Below are 15993 nucleotides of genomic sequence, written 5' to 3'. Positions count from 1 at the left end.
GGCCAAGAGAGGTATCATGTTAGAGGACCTGGGCGTGTTCTTAACTTTGACTCTTCCTATATGAGCGTTTTCACACTCTGCACTCCTCAGAAGTTATTAGCAGACAGTTTCTGTGAACTGGATCCACCAATGGCTGCTATCTCTTCCACTTGGCTTTCTTTCTGTTGGCAGCAACCACAAACACCTGAGTCTCTAGCATCTCTCCTGTCAATCAACATTCTGTAAGCTGATTCTTAAATGCTGTCTCCTTTGCCTGTAGCCCAGTGTGGGCTGGAACTTCGAAGAGTTGAATGTACCAGGCCTTCATCAAATATTGCTGAAACATTCCTAAGCTGGGTAGTAGGCATTTCCATTTCTTCTCCTGCCCACTCAACCTTACCCCAGAGCATTGTGGAAAACAAAATAAGGCTGGCCTGGTAACAGTGGTTCACAACTGGGGGCAATTTTTGCCCTCCAAGACTATGCCTGGGGACATTTTTGTTATTATTCTGGGACAGATGATGTGACTGGCATCTACTGGATAGGGGGAATGGATGCTGCCCAACATCCCACAGTGCTCACAACCATCTCCCAGAGCAAAGAGCTACCTCAGGCACTCCCTCCCCTTCAAGTGATGGGGAACTTCCAAAAATATAAGAAGATTCAATGAAAGATGGGCTAGAGTTTGATTTTTGAATTTTACTTCTTTATGGCCAGTAAAGTCAAATACTTACTTGTACCATTGTATCATGGTCCAGTATTGAAGAGTTGGAAATGTTGCTCAGTGGTACAACTCTTGCTGTATTTCCTTAGCACCCAAAAACAAAACAAACAAAACCCAAAAACCTAAATGTTTTGTCTGACTCACAGTCCAGTAATGTCATTTGGAGTATGTTGCTTATAGGATAAGAGAATAAAATGGAGAGTAGGAGACAAGAAAGCATATGATACACTGAGAAAAGTGTGTCTACCACAGCACTGTGGACATCTGGGGGGAAGGTAGCTTTTTGTTGTGTGGGATGGTTCTGTGCATTGTAAGGTATTAAAAGTATCTGTGCCCTCCACTCACTAGATATCAGATATCTCTCCCAGAATGACAACTGTAAATGGCACCAGATATTGCCAACTATTTCTCAGAGGGCAAAATGGTTGTAGGCCTTCATAGGTCTCATAAGGCTGTTTATGTAAGGACTCAAACTAAAAGTCCTCTGTGCATTTCCAAAACCTTTCCATATGATAAGGAGTCTTAGCCTGCTTGATACTGTGTGGGCCAGGCATACCTCATACCTCTAAAGGCTTGGGTCTGAATCTGGGGTAGCTTCTCAGGGTGGTGTGAGAATTAAAAAAGATAGATTGATGTATTGAGTAGCATCGTATAACCAAAGTCTGCTGTGGGAGATCAGACGAAACCTTATTAGGGAGGGTTTATTTTGGCTCAGTTTGAGGGTACAGGCCATCATGTCTAGGAAGGGCATAGTGTAACCAGTGTCTCTAACTGTGGTGGCAGAAGCTTGAGGCAGCTGGCCTCATCATGTCCATAGTCAGGAAATAGAAGACAATGCTTCAGTTTGGCTCTCCTTTTCATTCAATCCAGACCCCACCAATGGCCAGGGTCGGTCTTCCCTCAGTTTAAACAGTTCTAGAGACACCTTCCTTTACATACTCAGAGATATGTTTCCATGGTGATTCTAAATACAGTCAGTCAAGCTGAAAATGAGAAATTGGGTTGGTAAGATGACTCAGTGGGTAAAGGTGTTTCCTGCCAAGACTGATGACCTAAGTTCAAATCCCAGGAGCCACATGGTAGAAGGACAGAACTGATCACTGAAAGTTGTCCTCTGATTCTCAACAAATAAATGAATGAATGTAATTTTAAAAACATTTTTAAGAGGCTATAGACATGACTCAGTGGTTAAGAGCACTTAACAACTCTTGCAGAGGACCTGAATTCAGGCCCTATCACTCATATGGTGGCTCACACTCATAGGGTGGCTCACAATCACCTGTAACTACTATTCTTGGATCCTGATGACTTCCTCTGGTCTCTGAGAGCACCTGAATGCATGTGGTGCATATAAACTCACAAAGGTACACACACAGACACAATAAATAGGTAAATCTTTAAAAATTATAGAGAAAATTAAAATGAAAAGATCTGTATAATTAAAACTAAGAAAATGGGAAATGAGATCTCTATGGCAAATTGCTCTCTATCCACCAGTATGAAGAAGGGTTGAGAAGTATTTCTAAATGATTGTCATGAGGGGCCCTCTGAATCTTACCTCTAATGTTCCTTACACACACACACACACACACACACACACACACACAAAAAAAAAAAAAAAAAAAAAAGAAATGAAACTTGGGATGAGAGGATGTGAGCCATACTTACAACGCCATACTTACAACATAAGTCATACAGATCCCAGGAACCGAGTGCCATGAGTGGATGAGTGGAAGAAGAGACATCATAAGGCTGAATGGGACTCAAGTCAGAGTTGGTACTTGAGGTGCGGGGGAGTGCCACAGGATGGGCAGGATTTGAACCATGAGCTTGGGCACTGCTGTGGTAGGGATCTGAAGCACAGGGGCCCAGTGCAAGAAGAACAGTTTCCCACTTGGCTGCAGATCAAATCCCACTACAAGGAAGTAGTGGGAAGGAAAATTGGCCAGGAATTGAGAAACATTAAAATAAAATGTCCACAAACATAAAGTCTACAGCGCAAAGTGCTTTCCAAACAAAATTAGTATTCTCCATCTTCAGGGATATTAGATATTAACTCTGCTTCTATTTGTAAGCCCAGGTATGGAAATTGTAACTGGAGGTGATCTGTTTTTTTTTTTTTTTTTTTTTTTTTTTTTAAACAAGGGCTATTTTTCTCATCAGTACACACTCTCCTTCCTGTACTCCTCTTCCTTTTTATAAAAGACTGATAAATGCAACTGTCTCATTTCTTTATCACGCCTCATGGTTGTCCTTCTGGATGGCTTGAGTTGGTCTGTGCATGTTGGAATCCAGAGTAGCCCTGAATTCTGGGAACTGAGGTACACCCTGAGTTGTTCACTGTGGAAATGTCTGTGCCTTACCACTGTGCCATTTCTTTCCCAAAGTCACCCAATTTCAGTGGGTGTTCCCGGATCTTGGATGTACCGAGCTGTCTGGATGATTGGCAGCTGGACCAGGGGAGCCTGAAGTCATTTAGACCATCTTTGAACAACTTCAAAAGAGCTGTCATCTACAGAGATGTCCTTGCAGCAATCAATCAGAGTCTCTCAGAAGAGCTTTAGAGTAAATGAGGGCCCTGAATGGCCCTGTAGTGTTTTGACACTTCAAAAACAACAAAAACAAAACAAAACAAAAAAACAAAACAAAACCTTAGCTATGTCAGAGGGCTGGGCTGGAGGACCAGTGACAAGTGTCTGAAAATCACCTGCAGGCCTGGGTCCTGATTACTGCTGCTTGTCTGGCTTTGGGTACCTGTGGCTAGCCTTTAACTTCTATTGTGAAATCTCTTAGACACACCTATGCATTGTGTGTGTGTGTGTGTGTGTGTGTGTGTGTGTGTGTGTGTGTTGTGCTCATCTGTGGCCTTTTAACTTCCTTGTTTCTTGCCTGCTTTGAGGTGGCCCACTATGTTTTTGGAGGATAAAGTTCAGCTGATAACATGGGGTCCCACTGCCTCTCTCTAGACTTGGGGATGGTAACTTGTGCCCTGGCCTAGTAGAGATTACTGGTGGAGTGTGGGGAGGAGAGCTTCAGTGGGTTGAATCCCGGCATGGGATCTCTGGGTAGGAAAGAGTGTTGCCAGGCTCATAGTGTGGTGTAGTGAGGACTACTGCTGTCTCTGCTCGTGGCCTAGTCTCCCAGAACCCCTCTTCCCTTTTACTGTACTTAGTAGATAAATTGCTAGAACTCTTAGGAGTGCCTAGAGGGACACCATTTAGACTCCTGGGGGAGGGGAAGGGTAGGTATTTAAACATCTCTACCATGACACATAGGGAATTATAAAAAGGGAGGGGGGATTGCTCATAGACTCCTGTCATTGGTTGTCTAAGTCACAACTACATATAACAGCAATGTACATATTAAGTTGGACAAATGTAAAAGTTGGTCCCAACTGTGGAAAAAACAATGCAATTATAATAACCTGCTAATGTGGTCAGAGTGTAACACAAAGAATAAATGGGATCACATGGAATTCCTAGAAAGCCTAGCTAAGTAAGAGGAAAGAAAGGGTGCTGGGACTGAAAAGGATGGAAGGAATTTCCCTAATAAAGCCTCCTGGGCAGGCAGAATGGCTTTTGGCTTCTTGAAGAAACCAAGTGAAGCCAGAACAGCTGCTCTAGCTAGCAAGGAGGAAGTGCAGTGGGAAGCAGGCTGGAGAAAAAGACCCAGGGCAGAACGTTCCGGATGTGGTCTTTCACCTGAATACAGAAAGGAGTACTGACATCTTTGGCTTTTTGGTTTGGTCTTGTATTTTAGTTGGATCATAACCGATGGTAAAGTGTATAGACCTTCAACACTTCTTAGCGATTTATGCATGAATACTCGGACCGAGAGACAGAACGTGTCCATCCTAGACTTAGTTTTTTAGACCATTTGTTGCTGGGGTGTTGAGAGTAGATGAAGCATGTGGGGAAAAGGGAAGAGGAATTTGAAACGTTTCCCGTCTCTTTGGTAAAATGGTGGTGCTTTTCTGGACCTGAGTGGAATCACAGTAGGGATAGAGGTCAGTGAGAAAAGGGAAATCAATGCTGGAGATAAAAGCAATTAGACTTACTCTAGGTGTGCATGGGAGGAGTAGAGGCAGAGGTACTGATTTCTAGGTGTGGAGTGTGAGCGGTGCGGCTGGCTGTGGTCCCTGATATAGAGATGGAGCAGGCTAAATGCAGACAGGCTTTCCAGGAGAGGGAAGAATGGAACATTCTATTCTGGACCCATTAATTTTTAAACACCCATGAAATGATGCAGGCAGGGTCATCAACTGGATAAGAGTGGGTCAAAGATACACAGCCAAGAAGTGTCTGCTTAAACATAGAGATCAACCACATGGGTGGTGTTGTCTTGTAAAATGGGGTAATGTGGAAATCCAAGCCAGGATTGGAACAAAAAGTTATAAATACATAGAATCAGAGTGGGGGAGCCAACAGAAGTCTTTTCATTGTTGCAACCAGAATACCTGCCAGGAACAAAAGTGGAATGGTTTATTTATGCCCATAGTTCCAGAAAGTACAGTCCATCATTGTGGGGAAAGCATAGTGGAGTTTGAACCTGTGGGAGGAAGGAAACAGAGAGCATGCCCAGACCCAGAGACCAAAAATACTTCCTGCCACTAGGAATCTACTTCTGCCAGCCAGGTCCTGGCTTCCCAGTGCTTCCAGCCGGGGACCAGGCATTCAAACCATGAGCCTCTGGGAAATATTTTTAGGTTCAAACTTAACCAAGGTGTAAAAATCCAAGAATAGGAGGGCATAAAAAAAATTTCTCATCTGGTGTGCACCAAGAATAGGAAGGCAAAAAAAGAAGAATGTTTTCCTGTCTGGTGTGAATAATCAAGGTATTTATGGAAAATGTTGAAAGGATGTTTGTATCTGTTGCATTTGGTGATTTGGAGGTCATGATGACCTTGAATAGTCACCTCACTGGTGCAAGGTGAGTAGGGCTAGCATCATCCAGATGAGCAAATTGAAGAGAATAGGTACTACTTGGTAGAGACTCATGCTTTGGCTGTGTTGAGATAAAAGAACAGGGCAAGTGTGATGGTTCAGTGGGTAAAGGAGCTTCCTGACAACCTAAGTTCTATCTCCAGAACCCACAAGGTGGAATGAAAGAACTGAGTCTCCTAAATTGTGCCCTCATTTTCACACAGGTCTTGGCATACACATAACCTTGCACATGAGTGTGGGCACATGCATGGACACACACACACACACACACACACACATACACACTAAATAATTAAGTAAATGTTTAAAATTTTTTAAGATGAAAAGGGACAGGTACTCAATACTGAAAGGGATCGAAGACACAGGCAGAGAACTGGACAGCCACTTGGCATAAATAATAATAATTATTATTAAGTAAACTATATCCCAAGCTGGCCTCAAACTTAGTAGGTGGTAAAGGATGACTTTGAACTCTTGATCCCCTGCCTTTACCTCCCAAGAACTAGGGTTATAGGTGTGTGCCACAAAGCATGACTTGATTTTTTTTTTTTAAGAGAAATAGTGGAGCTTGTTTTTGGTTGGTAACACTCAAGCATGGAGGAGGATATTAGGTTAGAAGAAAGCCTGAAGATCCAGGACTATAAGAAAGGAAGAGAGTGGAATCCAGAGTAGGAGGAAGAGAGGATGATAGATAGAAGATAGATAGATGATAGAAAGATAGATAGATAGAAAGAAAGAAAGAAAGAAAGATAGATAGATAGATAGATAGATAGATAGATAAGGACACACATGCTAGTAGGACGAGGTTGGAGGTGAAGTGATGAGGAAGTTAAACATTGTTTGTTTGTTTTTGTTTTTGAGACAAGGTCTCACATAATCCAGGCTGGCCTCATACTTTCTGTGCACCCCAGAATGACCTTAAACTTTGGATCCTCCTGCCTCTGCCTCTTGAATGCTGGGACAACAGGTGTAGTTTGGGTTATTCAGTACTGGGAATTAAGTCCAGGTCTCCAAGCATGAATGTCAGGCAAGTACTCTACCAGTTGAGCTACATCCCCTGCACCCCCTTTTCTCTTGAATGAAACAGGTGAGCCCTGCCCAGCAGTATGAGCTTTGAAGAATGGATGTGGAGTTGTTTAAACAAGCTGGACAGCGGGACTTGTCAAGGTGGCTCAGAAGGCAAAAGCATGTTCCATGCAAACCTGAGTTCAATCTCCAGAACCGCATGACTTTGGACATGATGGCTTCCTCAGCAATGGCTGCACTCCTACGGTGAGATGGGAGCAGAGACAGGGGCATCACCTGAAAGTTGGAGGTCATCTAGCCTGTAGTACTTAGAGCAGTAGAGACAACAGAGAACCTAACTCTACAAAGTGGAAGGAGAGAACCAGTTCCTGAAAGTTGTCCTTTGACCTCCACACACATGCTGTGACACCCCACCCATCGCTGTTGCCGCCACCACCATGTTAAACTGAAACGACAGACAGTGAGACCTGGCCGTACATGGCTGTCCGGTCATGAGTACCTGTCTGAGCGGGGATGTGAGGGGAGTAGGAATGTCATAAAGCTCATGGGAAGTACAGGAGCCACACGCCTTTCATCTGGGCCTCCATGGAGAACTTTTCTCTCTGTAGCATGCTCTGGCATTAGCCAACAGCTGAGGTAGGGCACGTACCTGAGAAGCAGTGGTGACACCCAGTGACGGTTTCTCGAAGTGCACCTTGTTGGTCGTGGGCTGGGAGCAGCTCTCCAGGAGGCTCTTTCTGCTCTACTCAGAAAGGCCTCAAGCTCTTCCAGTTATCTCTTGAAGGATTCTGTACCTGTGCCCTGATATTCTCAGGGATGGCGATGCTCCTGTGTCGTGGAATAGCTTGGAGTGGAGTGCAAAGACATCCAACGTAATCTGGGACACTTAGCTTCAGAAGCCCAGCCATCTACTTCTCAGCTGGGTCCCTGATAACCAGGGACAGTTTTGCTTCCTGGATGCTGTGGCATTCTAAAGCCCTGTCCAGGGTCAGGCAAATGCTGAGCAGTGCGTAGAGTTTTCTATTTCATAGCAAGCCTGGGGGAGTTTCTTTCTCAGCCCCTTTGTCGTCTGTATATAGTAGGGCTACTGAATTTTTTTGAGTTTATCTTGTATCCTGGCATCATCCTCCTTGTGGAGTGGGTGCTGGGATAGGAGGGTGGGCGGGGGCATGAGAGGGAGGGAGAGAAGGAGGGAACTGGGATCGATATGTAAAATAAGAAAAAAAATAAAGTATTTATTTTACTATTTTTAATTGTGTATGTGTATATGTATGAGAAGTACCTGGATCTAGAGCTGACTGCCTGATGTGTGTGATAGGAACTGAACTGGGCCCTCTGCAAAAGCAGTAAGGCTTTATTTTTATTTTAATTTTTTTGCTTAGATTTATTTTATTTGTGCATATGGGTGCTTTTCTTGCCTACATGTCTATTATTATATGTATCCTGGGACTGGAGTTATGGAGGCTCATGAACTACACCATGTGGGTGCTGGAATTGAACCAGGGCCTCTGCAAAAACAAATGTCTTAGCCACTGAGCTACCTCTCCAGCTCCTGTTTGAGCCTCTTCTACCCAAAAATATAGAGGATTAACACCCCACACTTTTTGCTGTCTGACATAAATACTTAAGGCTTTATTATCGGGTATTTACACAACACATATGTCATAAGATTGAAGGAGAAAGAGAAATGCCATAGCAGTGTGTTTGTAGAGGTAAAGTGACAGCTGGTGTCCTCCTAAGACTGGGAGAACACAGAGAGGTGGGTATAGAAGAAACACACCAGCCTTGAGACAGGCCGAATTGGCTTCACATCCCAGCTCTTCCTGTTACTGGCTGTGGCTCCTGCAGCATGCCCCTGGTCCTCTCAGACACTCAGTGTCTCCAAGGGGTTAATCCCCCCTTCCAGAACTATCGAGACAATTGAGGTTCCATGTATGAAGCACCTGAAACAGAGTAGGCATCCAGTAAATGCTACCCTGAAAATTCACTGATTTGGGCCATGCAGAATGATGTGTTAGGGACATTAATCATGAGTCAGGCAGGTGCTATAATAGGGACTTTGTAGAAATCCCATGATTATTATAGTCACCCCTTAAAGTAGACCATTATTCTCCCTGACTTGACACAGGAAACTAGGACTTGAGAAGTTACTGTACAGCTAGCAAGTGGTTACACTGGGACTTGAATAATGATGTTATCTAGCACTTAGCTTGAAATACATATACAACACCAGGGCTGGCTCCGTTGGTAGAGCTTGACCTGTGTGAAGCCCTGGCTTTGATCTGAAGCACTGTATAAACTGGGTGTGGTGACTCTTGCCTATAATCTCTGTACTGGGAGGTGAAGGAAGTAAGGTAAAAAACTGGAGGTCTTTGGGGACATAGAGAATTTAAGACTCTGAACACACATAGACCTACAAACCATACCCAAAAGTGGCAGCAATTACAATTACTGTGATGTTGGTGGGTCAAATAGAACCAGAAATGCAAATTACTTAATTAAAAGCATTCAATCCATCCGTAAACCAACTTCATGGGCATTAAATAAAATATGGGATGTTATTTCCCCTTATATACATCTAGCTGCCACTCCTTAAATATTTAAAGCAAGAGAGGTTTCCTTCTGCTCTGAAGTGAAATGTGGAACGAATCTAGAATAGGCAGGAGAGGACGGCGGTGTAATCTGTCTGTAGAGTGTTTCCAGCAGTCTTTTGAAAGTTTTAAGAATCTTTGCCAAGAGTGTATCTTTCACCCTCCCAATTGCTAAAGTACAAATGACCTAATGACTTCAAGGGAAATCCCTGAAGGGGGTCTCTATACCTTTTGGTCCAGCCACATTAACAGAGAGGATATGCAAACTTGACCTGTAACCCTATGGGGCCCCAGGCTAGCCTGCCTTACTAGTGCTTAGCCTTCCTATCAACTTTTCCGGTCTCCCTTGCTTCCTGGTTTTACCCACTGCACTCTGGCCAGCACTAGCAGTTGTTTCCTTGTGAGGTTATGCTTGCTGGCTTTGCTCCTGCAAGGTCTCAGAGAAGGCCTGATCTGGGTGTATACACAAGCCCCACCCTGACTGCTGTGACTCTCCTTGGAAAGCCATTCAACAGTCCAGACACAGAAAACAAATGACTATGAGCCCAACCAGGGATTTTAAGTTGTGCCTCTTTAATTCAGGCTAGCCTTCTTGCTCTGTTGAATGTGCCCAAGAGTTTCCTGAGGCCTTATTCCTCCTGCCTTCCCCCACCCAGGGGCTGGCTGGCACATAACCCAGCAGTCCTTCTAGACTGAGTGTGGGTCTTAAGTTCCTTCTCCCACTCAACTGTGATAGTGACAGTGGCTCAGTTTTCCATTCATTCTTTGTATAAGTGTTTGTTTGGGCACCAGCAAATGCCAGGTACTACTCAAGATACCAGGGGTCAGCATGAAACAAGAAAGTAAAGTCCCAGCCCTCAGACACTAGATTCTGAAAAGAGAGAGCTTGTGAACAGTAGAATCAGTAGTGATATGCTCCATTAAAAACACATATCAAGGCCTAGAAAAGAGGAATGATAGGAGGTGCCCTGGGTGGTCTTCTCAGTAGAGGCATGAGCAGACACTTAAGTAGAGGAAGGGAGGAAGCCACTGGAACAATGGAGTGAGTGTTCCAGAAGGGGAAATGCCAAGGCCTGACATTGGGTAAATGTGACCCATTTTCTCTCTGCTAGCCTATGATGAACACCTAATTAATTCTGAAAAAAATATGCAAAAGTCTACCACTTAAACCACTTTTAAATATACAGCTCACTAGCCTTAATGCATTTCATTTTGGTTTTTGTTTGTTGATTGGGTTTTTGTTTGTTTGTTTGTTTTGGGTTTTTTTGGTCTTGTTTTATTTGTGTGTGTTTGAGACAGGGTTTCTCTGGGCGTTCGCATGTTTGTATAGACACCACCACAATCCGTTCTCAGCACTTTTTTCCTTTCCCTTTTCTTAAACCAAACCTTTGGACCCATTCCACAGTAAGTCTTCCTAAGGCAAGATAGAAAGACAGAAAATTATGAGGCATAGCAGGGAAAGGAGCCCCTCCAGAGTCTGGCTGAAGCCTCCAGCCAGCTGAAAATCAAGAATTACAACATAATTACCATTTGCTTAAGATCTTCCCGCTTTCTTAGCTGAAAACATGCAATTTTTTTTTTTTTTTTTTTAGGAATTTCATTAGAAAACTCTTTAATAGCAAAAGACCCCTTGTGCCACTGGCTCATGATTTTATCTTAACATATTGTAATTCCGCTCTGGAGCCTTCTTATAATCACATTTCTCAAAGAAGATAGAAAAACAATTCTGGGGTATTCTGATGTCTGAGTTTGATGCCTAGAAGAGAGGGTTGACTCCTGCAAGTTGTTCCCTGACTGTCACCTACATGCCATGGCACATGTGTGCCAACAGCCAACATACTCACATGTGCATGCACATGTGCACACACACACAAACACACACACACACACACACAACACACTAAATGAATGTAAAATTAAATATTTTTTTCTTCCAGCCATTTGAGATATAACTAGAGGCATCAAGATAGCATGTGACTACTAGGACAGTTAATGACTCTAGGACAGAGTCAATGACTCTTGTTTTTGAGATACCCATGCTTTCAGATGTGCCTTAGACTTTTCCTAAACACCTACCTTTCTTTTTCTTCTCTCTCTCTCTCCCTCTCTCTCTTTCTCTCTCTCATATGTGTATGTGAAGTCTAGAGATCACTGTTGTATTTCTTCCTTTATTGCTGCCCACCTTAATTTTTCCTTTATTTTTAACTTTTTCTGTGTGTGACTCTTTTGCCTACATGAATGAATGTATGTATACTACATGTGTGCCTGATGTCTAAGGAAGATAGAAAAGGGTGTTGGATCCCTTTGGACTGGAGTTACGGATAGTTGTGAGCCACCATCTAGATCCTGGCCATTGAATCCAGGTCCTCTGGAAGAGCTACCAGTATTCTTAACCACTGAACCATCTCTCCTGTCCTTGTTCACCTTGTTTAAATGACAAGGCTTCTCCCTCCCTGAGCCAAGAGCTCCTCAGTTTGACTAGGCTGACTGGACAATGAGCTTCAGAGATTCTTCTGTTTTTGCATCCCCCAGAAATGAGGTACAGCCACCATGCTGAGATTTCACATGAATGCTAGGAATCCAAATTCAGGCCCTCATGCTTTTACAGAAGACACGTTATTGATTGAGCCATCTTCCCAGCCCTTTCTATTTTTAATGAATTCCAACTGCTTCATATTGACTTGCCCCATTTTTTTTTTCCCAGTGTTGAAGTCAAGAATCCCATTTACTTGAACTGAGGTTTCTAGAAGATGTATGGCACTACTCAGGTTGTGAGGACAGTGCTGTGGAGTTGTGCCCTCTCTCTCTAACACTACTGATATTCCTTCACTCACCTCAATGGCTACCATTATTTTACTTTTTTAGGTAATGAACACTGTTATGCTTTGGATATTGTTTTAGTGAAGTTTCTCTAGAGGGACAGAACCAAGGAGATGAAGAAAATACATGCACATCCAAATTCATTAAGTCAGCTTTAAAATAGTAACAAGAGCCAAATCTTACCTGAGAAGCTGAGAACCCTGTAGTTACATGGTCCTTGAGGCTAAATGCCTCAACAGTAAGAGTAGTCCCAAAATAGCTGTCTCTCTTTGAATCTGTAAACTGGCTATTATTCAGTTCACAAGTTGGGTGCCTCAGTAGTTCCAATCTGGCACTGAAAGCCCAGAAATTTCCTGAAGAGCTGAGAGCTACTAGTCCCTAGTCCATGAAGAAAGCTTGGAAACAATTCTGTTATTAGTGAATGAATCACCATTACCATCATCAAAACCATCATCACCATTGTCATCATCATCATACCATTATCACCATCATCATCACCACCATCAACATCACCATCATAGTCAGCAGCAGCAGCATCATAATCATCATCATGATCACCATCATGATCACCATCATTGCCATCATCATCACCACCACCATAATCACCATCATCGCCATCATTATCACCAACATCATCACTATCATTATCATCACCATCATCAACATCATCACTATTGTCATCCTCACTATCATCATCAACACCATCATCATCACTACCATCATCACCATTATCACAATCATCATTAGCACTATCATCATCATCATCACCATCATCACCATTCTCATCATCATCACCATCATCATCACTATCATCATCCATTATCGTCATCACCATCCTCCTCCTCTTCATCATCATCACCATTCTCATCATCACTATCACTATCATCATCATCTCCATCTTCACTATCATCATCATTACCACCATCATCACCACCACTGTCATCATCATCACCAATATCACCATCATCATACCATAGTCATTATCATCATCACCATCATCATCATCATCAACACAATCAGCAGCAGCAACAGGAGGAGTACAAATCAACTCTTGAAGCAAGAGGGAAAGCTAAGTGAACAAAAGGCAAGATGATCTTCCTCCTAATATACTCTTTTAAAGAGTTAAAATATACATTTGTTCAGATTTATTGTATTGTATATATATGCCTTGCTGTAATCTTTTTTAAAAATGTGTACAAAATATGCCATGCAACAGAGCTTGGGTAGGGTTTTTTTTTTTTTAATTGGGGGAAAGAGAATGGTAAAATGGGGGAGGGGAGAGGAAAGACTGGCCTCTGAGGACAGGAGCAGCAGAAGAGAAGAGGAAGAGAGAAAGAGAGAGTGGGAGAGACAGAGACAGGCACAGAAGCAGAGAGAGGGAGAGAAAGACAGGAGGTAGGCAGGGCCCCTTTAAAAGGGAATGTAGTAAATGTGCACAGGAGGTGCTCTTAGTGGCTGTAGCTGAGACCCTTAAGGGGAGGCCAGTAGAGATGCCTGAATGCTAACATGCCTGTCTTTGCCTGCACAAATATATGTGCCCCACATGCAAGCCTAGTGCCAGAAGGGGTCAGAAAATGGCATCAAATCCCCTGTAACTGGAGTTGTGGGTGTCTGTGAGCCACTGTGTGGGTGTTAGGACTGAACCCAGGTCCTCTGGAAGAGCAGCCAATGGATTTCACTGCACAGCATATCTTCAGCTCCCTGATGCACCCTCCCCCAACACTAAAAAAAAAAAAAAAAAAAGTCTGGCTGCTACCAGAAGGTAACATCCATAGTCATGGTGAGTCTTCCCATATCAGTCAAAGTGATCAGGACGATTCTTCAGTTGTGGCTCACTGGTCAGGTGATTCTAATTTATGGCAAGGTGACATTAAAACTAACCATGATAGATAAATAATGCCCCCCCCCATAGCTCAAATGTTGAATGGTTGGTCCCAAGTACAGCAGGGCTCAGAGGTGAGGCCTTTGGGAATGTATTGGATCATGAGGACTCTGACTTCATCAATGAACTAATTTCTCAGTAAAATAAATAGCTCAATAGACTATTGGGAGCATATGGAAACTTTAGGATGTGGATCCTAGGCCTTACCCAGCACTTGGGTTCAAAGGACAAAGTTAGAAGGGATGGTTAGAATCCTTGCAGGTCCATCCTTGTATAATCCCTGGAACCTGCCCACTTCCTAACATGGTTCTTTACTCTCCTGATGATTCTATGGGCACTGACGTCCTTTCCATAGGACCAATTTCCATGTGGGATACTGTACTGGATTCTGTTACTTGCAAGGGAGAATACTGAATGCCAGACACAGTCTTCTCTGATGAGTCTAGAGATACTTCAGGGGTGTTGGAATGGCAAAAGTTATAGAACAGTTAGAGACAGTGGGCTGGGAAAGGTATGTAGTATCTAGAACCCCCTTTCCTGCCTGATTGGCTGGGTAATATGTGGTCCATTGGGATGAGTTAATATTATCAGCTTATATATTTGCTTTGGAAAATATTCATTTGTGTAACAAATGCTTCAAGGCTACTACATGACTTGTGTGTCCATAAGATCTCAGAGCTGGCCACAAAGATCATATAGTTTAACTGTGTCGTCCAACCAAGGCAAACAGAAACAGTTCATCTTGGAGACTCTCTAGGAAATGAAGACGCTGCCTCTGGTGCCCCTTTCTGATATTTGTGCTGTGAACGTTCCCTACACATCATAGTGCTCCAAAGGTCTTCATGAAAGCACTTCAGAGGGTGCTAAAACTACTCTTAAGCCTTCTCTTCCAGAGAAGACACCTAGATTTGGAAGCAAAGCTCCTGTTCCTTTCTCCAGTGCTAGAGATCAATCTCAGGGCCATGTGTACATAGGGTTCATTCTACCACTAGACTGTGCCTGTGAAAGATAGGCGTTAACATCAAGTGTCTTCTTAAACTAGTTAAGTTTCTATTGCTGTGAATACCATGACCAAAAGCAACTTGAGAAACAAAGGGTTCATTTCACCTCACAGGCTGTAGCCCTTCATGAGAGGAAGGCAGGGAAGGAACTAGGAGCAGGAACCTGGAGACAGGACCTTACTGGCTTGTTCTTTATGGATTGCTCAGTCTGCTTTCTTATACAACTCTGGACCAGTGGCACCCCTTACAGTGGGTGGGACATCTTATCACATGCAGGAAGTCCTAAATTCAACCTCTAGCAGGGCAAAACAGAAGCACAAACAAACCAAAATAAACAAAAACACCAGGGGCTGGATGAGCCTGCAGGCAGTGGTTTGAGACACTGCATCATATTGATGGAGACCTAATCTGCATCCTATATTCCTTATGGTCTTAACTCCTTGTAAGTAGGCTTATTTTAGACCTAGACACTCCACCCATGCTTCCCTTGGCCACTCAGGCTCTGATTTTTCCTTGGGATAGACCATCTGGAGCCCGTTCATTTCTCCTTGTAGAACATGGTCTTCATAATCTAGGGCAGTGGTTCTCAACCTTCCTAATGCTGCAACCCTTTGATACGATTTTTCATGTTGTGGTGACCCCCCCCAACATAAAATTATTTTCATTGCTACTTCATAACTGTGATTTTGCTATTGTTATGAATCATAATGTAAATATTTGTGTTTTCCAACAGTCTTAGGTTACCCCTGTAAAGGGGCATTCTAACAGGTTGAGAAACACTGCTCTCTACTTTGGGATCCCTACCCAAATAGCCTCCAGTCTGCTTCCTAGGCCTGTGTGGACCTTTGAGATCCTAAGCTGCTGCTTAGGATCAGCTGGAATCTTTAGGCCTAAAGAGCAGTCTACTGGTGACTGTTAGCGGCCTGGACTGTTTCCTGACAGAATGACCTCTTTGCGGTGGAATATCTAGGATGGGATCAAAGGCACTCTTGCCTGCCAGCGTCCTGGCTAGACAGTGATTAGAGAG

The sequence above is a fragment of the Phodopus roborovskii genome, unplaced genomic scaffold (assembly GCF_943737965.1).
Source record: "Phodopus roborovskii unplaced genomic scaffold, PHOROB, whole genome shotgun sequence".
NCBI lineage: Eukaryota > Metazoa > Chordata > Mammalia > Rodentia > Cricetidae > Phodopus > Phodopus roborovskii.
The sequence above is the reverse complement of the archived record's forward strand: the minus strand, read 5'-3'. Positions refer to the sequence as shown.